The sequence below is a fragment of the Moschus berezovskii genome, chromosome 18 (genome assembly GCF_049115385.1).
Source record: "Moschus berezovskii isolate FMDL1 chromosome 18, NW_MosBer_1.0, whole genome shotgun sequence".
Classification (NCBI taxonomy): Eukaryota; Metazoa; Chordata; class Mammalia; order Artiodactyla; family Moschidae; genus Moschus; species Moschus berezovskii.
In genome coordinates, this window is record NC_142477.1 from 71,867,112 (window position 1) to 71,879,422 (window position 12,311).

Here is a 12,311-nt window from a genome sequence, read left to right on the forward strand (position 1 = left end):
CTATACAGTCCATGGAATTCTGCAGACCGGAATACTGGAGTGGGTAGCCTTTCCCTTCTCCAGGGGATCTTCCCTATCCAGGGATTGAAGCCAGGTCTTCCGAATTGCAGGCAGATTCTTTATCAGCTGAGCCACAAGGGAAGCCCTAAATACCTATCAGTTCAGTTCAATTCAGTTCATTCACTCAGTCGTGTCCGACTCTTTGCGATCCCATGAATCACAGCAGGCCAGACCTCCCTGTCCATCACCAATTCCCGGAATTCACTCAAACTCATGTCCATAGAGTCGGTGATGCCATCCAGCCATCTCATTCTCGGTCGTCTCCTTCTCCTGCTGCCCCCAATCCCTCCCAGCATCAGAGTCTTTTCCAGTGAGTCAACTCTTCGCATGAGGTGGTCAAAATAACTATACATAACAATAAAAAATGTCTGTGTATTCAGCATCATAGGCAATCTTCTCCATCTATCTGCTTTTATGTTGGTGGTCTTCAATTTTCCTTTAAGTCTTCTGTTAGAAGAAGTAATATACCATCACTTCTCAAAAACCTTGTCTTTAGAAAAGTGGATTACCTTGGTTGTGATGGTTAAGAAAACCTTGAAATCCACACTCTTTCTATCAGTTTGGGGCACATACATTGACCATATCGGGAGAGAGGACCTTTCTGCCCAGGGCACGTATTTACAGAGGGGAAGGCTGCAATAAGTGCTGTATGATTTTATGCCAGCTGGATTGAGTTTTGAGCAGTATTTCATAGTTTTAAATTTATCCTTTATATAAAAATTTGACACTATAATTCATTTAAATGTATATATACCCCATAATGTACATATATACATCACCCAGGAACATTTGCAAGTGATGGAAACTTCTCAAAAAGAAGCTTAAGAGTAAAAGGGAAATTCTTGGTTTCATTTCATCAAACTTCAAAGAGCACAAGTGCTGAGTGGACTTGGAGGATGGCTGGAGGGCCTCTCCCCCTCTCCCTGTTTCTCTTTCCATCCCACCTCCCACGGGAGACAGGCTTCCCACAAGCGCTGGACACCGTTGCTGTCCTTCATAGGAGCACAAAGAAAACTCTTCTTCCCCATGATTCCAGGAGAAAAATTCCCAGGGAGTAACATTGATTGGATCAGCTTAGGTGACACTCCTAGCTAATAGGGTGGATGATTGAGTCCTGGACAGATGTGATATTAACCATCACACTGTGTGATCCTGATCTACATTTATTAAATATGTTATATGGATACAAAACATCCAGAGATATATTTGAAGATCTCAAGGTAGCTGAAAGAAACGAGCTATTCTCTACCCTCCGCTACTACTTAGGCATCTTATGCTGTTCCACATTGAAGGATATGCAGACAAACAAGATTTGGACTCTATCACTAAGGAGCTACTGTTTGGTGAGAGAGACAGAGACAAATCGAAAGTAAAAAACTGGGGATATTGAGTTGGTTATATAAGTGCACAGAGACGGAAGCAAGGATGTAACTGGAATAATTTGAGAAGTCTTTCCTTAGGAGGGGACATCTGGACTGGGTCTTAAGGGGTGAATAGAAACTTGCCGCCTAGCTCTGACAAAGGGCATCTAGCCTCCAAGGAATGAGATATTAGAGGATCTGGTGTGGCTTTAAAGCCTAGTTTCAGTATGTCACTTTCAAGTCAGGCTTTCTGAATTCAAATCCCAGCCTTCCCACTCAACAGACACATGACTTCTGGAGAGATGCCCAAGTTACATACCATTTCCGTGCCTTCATCTTCTTATTTATCGAACAGAATTAGCAACCTCATCCTCATGAACTGTTATGAAGATCACATTATTTGAGATTTAAAAAGGTTCGGATTTTGAGCCACACACTGCTAAGTGTGCATGCCTGCCTCATTGCTTATTAACTGAGATCCTGGGGAAGGTATTCTGTCTGTATCCTCACCTAAAACGTTGTGGGCAGCAGTAGCATAGATCTCAGGGTAATTCCCAAGCTTGAATGAGATATAATGCATGGAAAATATTTGCCTCAAGATCTGGTCTGTAGCACATACTAAATACACGTTGCCTGTCACTATGCCATCACTACTGTGCAAAGTGCTCAGTGAAGTACTTGGCATATAGTAGCTGATCAGGTTTCTTCCTCCCATTACAGGTAAGACTGACCCAAGACTAGGGATTGTGCTTGGACGTCTAATCAACCTGCTGATCTTTGTCCACACGCTGAGAAAGGGCAGGGGAGGTGGCCCGTAACCCACCCGAGTCAGGGTTGCGTGTGAGGCGGGAGGTTGTCTCCATTCAATCCAGCTCAATTTTCCTAGGCAGAAGCCCAGAGTCTAATGAATAGAAAGCTGACACGCCAGGGAGTTCATTCTGGAAGAGAATGAAAGCTCATTTGAAGAAAATGCTTCCATCGGCTTGCCCATACCACATGGAGGGGCGTTCTGGCATATGTAATGGAATCACTGACCAGTGGGGATAGCAGTATTACTTTCCTGGGGGTGTTTGGGAACCAGAAAGAATGTTCGCATGGCCCGTACAAATGGGCAGCTGAATTATGCTAACGAGCCACCAGGCCTGCCGGGAGGGAGCAAGCATGTAGTCAGGAAGGGATCACAGTCTGGGCATCTCCATGCCCACAGGCAGGAACGATTTGTTCTACTTTGCAAGGCTTGCCTTCAGACCCAGGGGGAGGAAGTGAACATCACAGGGTCCAGGCAGGGGCTGGAGGACCCACGAATGGGCAGCTTTGCCCCTTGAGCCAAACCTCATCAAAGAGAGGGCAGAGTGCCTTCACTTTACCAGATTCCTGATTACAGCGGCCCCTCCAAACCCTGACATGGGCAGGAAAGTGACCTGTCCAAGATCAGACTCGGTTTCCAGCCAGGCTCTGTCAGGTGTCGAGCCCTGGGTTGTTTTATTGGCAAATTTCTGAAGCTGGCTGTGATGGGGAGGCTTCTTTTAGAGGCATTCAGATATGGGTCCTGTAATTTTCTGGCCCTGTGACCTCGAGAGGCACCTTCCTCCCTCTGAGCCCTGATGATCCCCATCTGTAAAATGGGAACAGTAATGCCTATTTCAGGGTATCATGGTGGGAATTCTAGTGCAACAAAGGCTATGAAAATACTCCGAAAACTATAAATTTTCTGTACACATACATATGCAGATTCTTTTGAGTTTTCAGAGGGACTCTGAGAGCAAGAAAGATGGTAGCCAGGAGGATGAAGAATTAACCCTTAATTGTGGCTGGCCAGAAAAATCCAACAGGGCACAATTTGTCCTTATCAGGTATCTCCTGAGGGTTTGGCAGAATCTTGGCACACGGAGAGGAGAAAGAAACATAGAAAGGGAGCTTCTAAGTGACCACGTGAACCCTTCAAACATGGTGACTGGCAGTTCAGAACCTCTCTGTGTTCCCAGCTCCTGGAGGGCTGAGTGTTGCTTTTACATGTAAATGATTGTGCAAATGAGCTAAAGTTTCTCACCAAAGCCACAAAACTGCATGCCGTGTGAAGCGTGGCTGATGGGACCTCTTTCAAGACATTACATGTGTTTTTGTTTTGTTCTTTCAATGAATTATTCTCTTACAGTTTCCTTAAATGTGTCCCATTTCCTGAGAGTCCCAAGCAAGTTTTTTTGTCCTCTTTCTGCTCAGGATATTTTCTTCTCACGTGTGAGTGCCTTTATCCTCTTCGTAAGCCAAAGAAGAAAAAGAAAATGTGCGAGGGTGGGGTAGATGTATTTCTACATGAAAAACCTATTTGTGTGCAGTCAGATGAAGAGAAAGTTCTAAAGTGTGGTACACTTGAGAACAGGCAGAGGCTGGAGACCCGGACAACCCCGTCCAGTACAACCTCTTCTCTGGGCTCTAGGAAAACTGGGAGAGGCGAGTGGGGAGGCCTACGGGGTTACAGACCAGTCAGGACACCATCGCCCATCACAGGCTGGAGGTGGGAGAGTTTAATCTTCCTCAGGAAATCCTCAGGGTGTAAAGAGTCAAGCCTTATATTATAAAAACCTTGCCGAGAGGTTTTAATGGGAGCGGACATATCAGGAGCATTCTCTAGCTCCAATTTTCTCATTATAAAACTGACCGAAGTGTAAAAAACACCCAAAGCACATTGAATATCTCTAATATGTGGCTGCCTTTTAGCCTCCGGAGGAGGACAGGTATTCATTTTCATAAATTACTTTTTAACTATTTTTTTTTTCAAAGGACAGGGGGTGGTGAAAGAAAACAGAGACAAAACAGATGCCTTCAGCCCTTTGATCAGCCTCACTGCAGACAAGCAGGCTGCCCGCTAGCACCTCTTTAACTAGAGCTTGCCAGGAGGAAAATGGGTGGTTTTAACTGCAATTATAGTGCCTGCTGAAGGCCTGTCATCACAGCCGGGGGACCTGATCCCAGGCAGCTCGGCTGCCTCCAGAATTACAACCAGAGGGGGCAGAACGCTAAATACCCCTGTGGCCAGTGTCTTCCACAGGCCCAGGAGCTCCGGGCCAGTCTGCCATCCCCTTGCTCATGTCCCCCACCCACGTCACTATGAACACAGAAAACTAAGATCATATAAGCTACCTTGACCAGGCCAGACAGAAGAGAAATGAACAGGAAACAGCGGCCTTATCTTGGGCCCAGGGGTTGGGGAATGCAGCTGGAAAGGGGTGGGGGGTGGGAGGGGGGAAGGGGGTGGGAGGGTGGCACAGGCAGAGGTCAGATCTTGGGAGCTAGAGCCTCTTGGAAGTAGGCTCAGAGCATCCGGGTTGGCCTTTGGGTTATTATGCATTAAATAGCTATTCAGTTCAGTTCAGTTCAGTTCAGGTACTTGGTCGTGTCCGACTCTTTGGGACCCCATGAACTGCAGCACGCCAGGCCTCCCTGTCCATCACCAACTCCCGGAGTTTACCCAAACTCATGTCCATCGAGTCGGTGATGCCATCTAACCATCTCATCCTCTGTTGTCCCCTTCTCCTCCTGCCTTCAATCTTTCCCAACATCAGGGTCTTTTCAAATGAGTCAGCTCTTCATATCAGGTGACCAAAGTATTGGAGTTTCAGCTTCAACATCAGTTCTTTATTGACTGGTCTCAAAAGGAAAAGGAGGGTATGATAATGTCGGCTGAAGCCCTGTCTTCAGGCTCTGCCCTAAGCAGTTTCTGTGTGGCCTCTGACGGTCAGCAGGTCTCTGTGCATGCCCGGGGCCAGGCACCGAGGTCTCAGATCCTCAGCAGTCTCTGCGCATGCCGAGGAGTGGGCTCAGAGCCAGGCACATGATAGATGCTTGGGAAAAATAAAATCAATTGGCTAAATGAGGGAGTGCCCAATTTTCAGAAGGAGAAAATAGAAGCCCAGAGAAATTCAGTGGCCAGCCCATGGTCACCCAAGTGGGGTTAGGGGTGATGCTGGAGGTGGGATTGGGGTCCCCATGGGCCTGCCCCCGAAGCCAGTTCCTTCCATAAGAGTGGGTACCTGACTGAGAAAGGGTGGTGGGCTTCCCAGCAAGAAATACAAATCCAAGATGCTACCCTGACCCCCTCTCTGGGGCGAGGCACTTGCATCTGGACCAGAATTTAAAGGGATGTCAAAAAAAACAACATCAAATTTAATGCAAAAATCATGATGAACAAAATACCAAATTTTACAATAAAAGCAGGATCGGGTTTATGGGTGTCTCCTTTGGCCTCAGGCTCCATTATGACTTGGCATGACATGGCTGACTTAAATTGCTGTTATCTTGGTCATCCAATTTTCCTCTCTGGGCCTGAGCTTCCCGTCTGCTTAAAGGGAGGAGCAGGTGGAAGTCTTCTGAGGCTCTTTGCAACTCTGATATGCTGCAGTAGGGTTGAAGTCCCAGCCTTGCCCATGAGCGGCTGCTGGTGTGGGCACAGGCCCTGTGGAGGCACCTGCTGGTCCCCAACCATGACGCTGGGGAAAGGATGAGAGGGAGCATCCCCCCTGCTGTCCTTTTACAGAATCTGGGTGGAGTTTTAAAAGTGTATCCCCAGGAATGCCCAGGAAGGAACTGGGAACCAAGGTCATCTACAGACATGACCTTGGTGCATCTTTGGCTCCATGGGGCAGAGATGGCACTGTCTGCTTTGTGGCACTGGTGGCATGGGCAGCCCAGTGTGAAGTCATTGGCAGTCTGGCCTCTCCTCCTGGTATGCCAGCTCTTGGGGTCACTGCTCATCATTCATGTGGCTTTTAAAATTTATCTCCAACCCCCATCAGCAAAAATTCTTTTATTTTAAGAGCAATGAGAAAGACAGCTGGGGAACTGTTGCAGTGATTTGCTTAAATTTTTCTGACATTTGCTCATTGCTTTGTAATTGCATTTCTGATTCTGTCTTCTCCCACAAATTAGTGCATATATTAGTTCCAGCCATTCACTAGCGCATTCATTCATTCACTTAAGTAAAATTCTTAATACTGGCTAAATGGCTTTCTGGCACAAAAGCACCACACCAGGCAATCACACGTATTTACCCACCCCTTGATCCTCCAGTCTCAGCATGTGTCACAGACCTACTGTGTGCCAGGTACTGAGCTAAGCTCTGGATTTGCACTATGGAACAAACCAGCCCCATCACTAGTCTTGCAAAACAGGACAGGCTGGGCAGCCTGACATTAACCAAACAGTAATAAGCAAACTATAGCTTCAGTCTCTGTGACGGTTGAAGTTACATGTCAATTTGACCTGGCCACAGAGAGTCTAGATATTTGGTTAATCATGATTTCTAGGTGTGTCTGTGAGGGTGCTGCTGTATGGTATTGGCATGTGAGTCAATAGGCTGAGTCAAGCAGATTGTCCTCCTCCTTGAAGGTGGGCCTCATCCAATCAGTTGAAGGTCTAAAGAACATACAAAGGCAGAGGAAAGGAGAATGTGCTCTCTTTCTGCCTGACTCCTGAGTGGGGACGTCAATATTCTCTTGCCCTCTGATGGAAACTTGCACCATTGATTATCCTGGTTCTCAGGCCTTGGGACTCAGACTGGAATTACACCACTGGCTTCCCTGTGTTTCCAGTTTACAGATATCAGATCATGGGACTTCTTTGCCTCCATAATTGTGGAGTCAATTACTGATAATAAATAAATCTCTCTGTATATATAGATAAAGATATAGACACACATATAGACATGTTGAGTGTGTGTATTGCGTGTATGTGCGTATAGATATAGATGCAGACATGTTGCGTGTGTGTTTTGTGTGTATGTGTATGTGTGTATAGATACAGATATGTTATGTGTGGGATTCCCTGGTGGCTGAGACAGTAAAGAATCCTCCTGCAATGTGGGAGACCTGGGTTTGATCCCTGGGTTGGGAAGATCCCCTGGAGGAGGGCATGGCAACCCACTCCAGTGTTCTGGCTTGGAGAATCCCATGGACAGAGGATCCTGGCTACAATCCACGGAGCCACAAAGAGTTGGACAGACTGAGTGACTGACACAGCACACACGTGCTATCTGTGTGTATGCAGATGTGGGTGATGAGTGTGTGTGCATACAGATAGGCTGAGTGTGAGTGTTGTGTGTGTGTGTGTCTGTGTGCCTGTGTGTGCGTGTATGTGCTCTGCTTCTGCAAGGTCTGTTCTCTGGAGAACCCTGACTGATACCACCTCTGAGAAGAGCCAGGCAGAAAAAGCACACAGTGCTCTGAAAGCAAGCAACGAGAGGATCCAGCCTGATGCAGAGGTCCAGGAGAGGCTGATCTCAGGAACTGCTAATGGAACCGGAATGGGAGAAATAGCTCAGTGGAGACAGAGAGAAAAGTACATTTGACACAGAGAACAGCCTGTGCAAAGGTCCTGAGATGAGGAGACAGGTGAGTCAGAGAAACTGGAATGCAGCTCTGGTGACTGGCGTGCAGAGAGCCATGGGACGTGGTGTGGGGTGAGGCTGGAGGCGCCCGGCATGAGACTACGCAGGCCTCACAGTCTGTGAAGAAGAGCTGGGTCTTGACATTATTACCCTGACTGCACCAGCCATTCCTGTTGTTACCGCAACTTTTCAGATGAAGAAAACAGGGCTCAGAGAGGTTTATTCATTGATCCAGCAAACAGTTATGGAGCAGTTACTATATGTCAGGTGCTATACTGGGTGGTGGGGAGTCAGCTGTGAGCAGGGAGTGAGATGAAAGTCGCTCAATGGTGTCCAACTCTTTGCAACCTCATGGACCATATAGTCCATGGAATTCTCCAGGCCAGAATACTGGAGTGGGTAGCCTTTCCCTCCTCCAGGGGATCTCCCCAACCCAGGGATTGAACCCAGCTCTCCCGCGTTGCAGGCAGATTCTTTACCAGCTGAGCCACAAGGGAAGCTTTCACTCATGTCAGTGACAGAGGCAGGATGGGAACTTGGGTCGTATGGTCCATGTCCCAGCTTCCTGGGCCCAGTACTGGAATGAATGGTGACTATTGTCCCCACCCCTACCATCAAGTGCTCAGAGCCTGGGGGCCAAATGCCTCACTTCTGTGATTTCTTCATCTGGGCCAAACCCAGCACCCCAGCCCCCTCAAGATGTCACAGCCACATCCCAAATCTCCCCCCCAAAAAAGGCTGAAACTGAGGAGCAGGGGTGCAATCCTGGGCAGGAAAGTGGCAGAGACTTTCAGCTGTTGAACTAAATCTAGATCACCTCCAATCTCATCTTCATTTTTGTGGATTAAAATAGATTCTTTGAGGGTTAAAAATAGATTTTTTTGGCCACTCCTTGTTTCAAGAGGTGGAGGCTATTTCCCCCTCATTCTGCCTGAGCTGTTCTTGGGACTTACTTGCACCAGCGCCGTTGGTGTAGCACAAGTGACTCCCCGCTGTGGGAAGATCACCTTGAGATGGAGCAGCTAAAGGTAGCTGCTGAGAGATGGGAGAGTATGTGGAGGAAGCGGGCAGGTAGATGGCCCAAGGAGCCCGCTGAATGTAGTCCCACGGGCAACCCTAGGTGAGACCAGCAGAGGAACTGCCCGGTGAAGTCACAGCCTCTTGAGAAACTATAGATCCCTGTATTTCAGACACTAAGCTTTGGGTGCTTTATTGTCCATCAAGAGATAGCTGAAACCCAATCAAAAAGTGGGCAAAGGACCTAAACAGACATTTCTCCAAAGAAGACATACAGAAGGCTAATAAACATGAAAAGACACTCAACATCCTCATTATTAGAGAAATGCAAATCAAAACAACCACGAGATATTACCTCACACCACTCAGAATGGCCACTGTCAAAAAATTTGCAAGCAATCAATGCTGGAGAGGGTATGGAGAAAAGGGAACGCTCTTGCACTCTAGGTGGGAATACAGATTGATCCAACCGCTGAGGAGGACAGTATGGGGATTCCTTAAAATACTAGGACTAAAACTACCACTATTATTGTCGCTCTTCAGTGGCTGATTTGTGATCAACTCTTTGCGACCCCACAGCCTGCTGCACGCCAGGCTTCCCATCCTTCACCGTCTCCTGGAGTTTGCTCCAGTTCATGTCCACTGGGTCACTGATGCTATCTAACATCTCATCCTCCATCACCTCCTTTTCCTTTGCCTTCAATCTTTCCCAACATTAGGGTCTTTTCCAATGAGTCTGCTCTTTGCATCAGGTGGTCAAGTATCGGAGCTTCAGCTTCAGCATCAGGCCTTCCAGTGAATATTCAGAGTTGAAAACTACCACGTCAACCAATAATCCCACTACTGGGCATATACCCTGAGGAAACTATAATTGAAAAAGACACATGTACCCCAGTGTTCACTGAAGCACTGTTTATAATAGCTAGGACATGGAAGCAACCTAGATGTCCATCGACACATAAATGAATAAAGAAGTTTTGGCACATAAGCACAATAGACTATTACTCAGCCATAAAAAGGAATACATTTGACTCAATTCTAATAATGTGGACGAACCTAGAGCCTATTATATAGAGTGAAGTAAGTCAGAAAAGCAAATATCATATATTAACATATATATGTGTGTATATGTAATCTAGAGCGATGGTTCTGATGAGCCTCTCTGCCCGGTAGCAATGGAGATGCAGATGTGGAAAACTGATTTGTGGTCACAGGGAGGGAAGGGAAGGGTGGGAAGAACTGAGAGAGTAGCATGGAAACATATACATTACCACACGTAAAATTAGCTAGCCAGTGAAAATTCACTGTATTAGCCTAGAGGGGTCAGATGGGGCAGGAGGTGGGAGGCAGGGGACATAGGTGTACCTGAAGCTGATTCACGTTGATGTGTGGCAGAAACCAACACAGCAGTTATCCTTCAATTAAAAATAAATAAATTTAAAGAATAAATAAATATACATATTTTTAAAAAGAATTAATTTAGTGACTTCAAAACAGAAAGACCACTGCCTGTGCCTTTGGCATAATGTGAAGTGTGATCTGTGGAGGGGAGACGCCTGTGGTTTTCACTCAGCATCCAGTTCTCTTTCCTCTGCTAAGTGAACCCCAGTTTTCCCCAGGGCTCCTTGGCTCTCAGGTGTGATAAGTGAAGCTCCAGGGGAGCGAGACCAGTCAGGGTCCCTGAATAGTCCGGGGGATGTGATGTGTGGACCAAGCCGGGTAGTTCCAGTATGGATGGAAGGGACAGGATGGATTTGGAAGATATCTTCAAGCGAATCTTAAAAGGATGTGATGACTGGTTGGAAAGAAGGATGGGTGGGATGGACAGGGAGAAGCAGAAAGGGCTCCAGGTTATCAACTCTGCAAATGTCACTGGTGATGAAACGTCTCTATGGAGTGCTCCCTATGGGCGCTTCTCTTACCTAATATCACAACTATCTTAAGAGACATTAGGTTATTATCATTAACATTATTATCCTATTTTCCAGGTGAGAAAACTGAAACTCACTGATGTTAGAAAAACTGGCAGCTAGCAAGTAGTGTTGCTCGAATTTAAACCCAGACCCATCTGGCTGCCACCGAATGTTTCACCATCTGAGCTGCCTTTTAGCAGGACAACCTCAGAGTCCCTCTCCCCGAACGGGCAGAGGGCCAGGCCAGGTTTCCTCAGCATCGTTCATCTTTGTTCTCTTACCTCTATCACCAGCTGGACTCTTTCATAGATGGTTCATTGGCTGGAGGGAGGAAAGGAGTAAAAAAAGCTCTTGACAAAATGTTCTTCACTTCCCCACGTTATTATCTTTGTGACCACCTTGAAGTGCACACCAGCCCCTCATCCCAGTGCCCTCACGTCCCCCTGTGCCCACTGGGTCGCATCCTTCCGCAGGCATGGCTCACCTGGCAGAGGCAGCTGACTTATTTAAATGAACTGCTGTGCAGTTTTACTGCCTTCTTGGAAAGGAAGGCGACTTTGCAGGGAACACAAACCGCCCCTCATCCTTTGGCAATAAGGGCTGTAAATGTATCTCTGGCCACACCTTTTGACAAACATGGACGCTCTCTTCTTCCTACCCGCCCCTCTACTCCACGTAGGTCCCTCATGGATCATATTCTGTCTCTTTCCTCCCTGTCTCCCACCAGCTGACACATACCACCCTGCCTCCTTTTTCGGCAGGAGACTCTGGCTTCCCTTCTGTTCAGATATTCACTGGCCTGTCCGTGAAATGGGGATGTGAAAGCCAGAGACGAGAGAGGAAATTATCGTGGTCAGCAGCGATCAAAAATAAATGGGGCAAAACTGTCTCGTGGAGAACTGACGTAAACCAGCTGAGTCCGGGAAGACGGCTGGCTGCTCTCATTTCCACAACAGGGCAGGGGCTACACTGGAACTGCACCCCCAGATGCACTGGGATGACTGGCTCTCAAGTGCCCACTGCATGGTCATCGTCACAGGGGCTATGAATTGGTTTCACAGATGGTAAGGGCACTTGAACCCTGAGCAGAGCCAAATGACCCCATAGGGCATTACAGGTGATTTTTAAAAATTTATTTTATTGATGGTTGATTTATTCTATGGAAGTGTAGTTGTTTTATTGTTGTGTTAATGTCTGCTATACAGCAAAGTGACTCAATTATATATATATTGATGTTCTTTTTCATATTCTTTTCCATTATGGTTTGTCACAGGATATTGAATATAGTTCTCTGCACTGTGCAGAAGGACCTTGTTGTTCGTTCATTTTATATATGACAGTTTGCATCTGCTCATCCCAAGCTCCCGATCCTTCCCTCTCCCCATCCCCTCTCCCTGGGCAACTACGGCCTGTTCTCTTCATCCATTACCATTTATTTTGACTGAAGAAAGGAGAGACAGGAGAAGGGATGGAGAGGGAAGGAGAGAGGGAGGCGGGGGAGGAGAGAGAGAATGAGAGAGGAGCGAGGCCCCTGCTGCATCCGCAGCCCCAGTGCCCTGGGAGGAGCAGCCTTCACCT

The 12,311-nt window shown here is 47.1% G+C and overlaps 1 long non-coding RNA gene across 1 annotated transcript; it reads right to left on the reverse strand.

Annotated features, from left to right (window-relative positions):
• Positions 1-5,200: 5,200 nt before the first annotated feature.
• LOC148775013 (uncharacterized) lies at positions 5,201-11,264 on the reverse strand. The gene is made up of 3 exons (XR_016035215.1): positions 11,218-11,264; positions 11,015-11,054; positions 5,201-5,263 (listed from the first exon to the last, which is right to left on the reverse strand). It is a non-coding gene; the product is annotated as an uncharacterized LOC148775013 (long non-coding RNA).
• Positions 11,265-12,311: the final 1,047 nt, after the last annotated feature.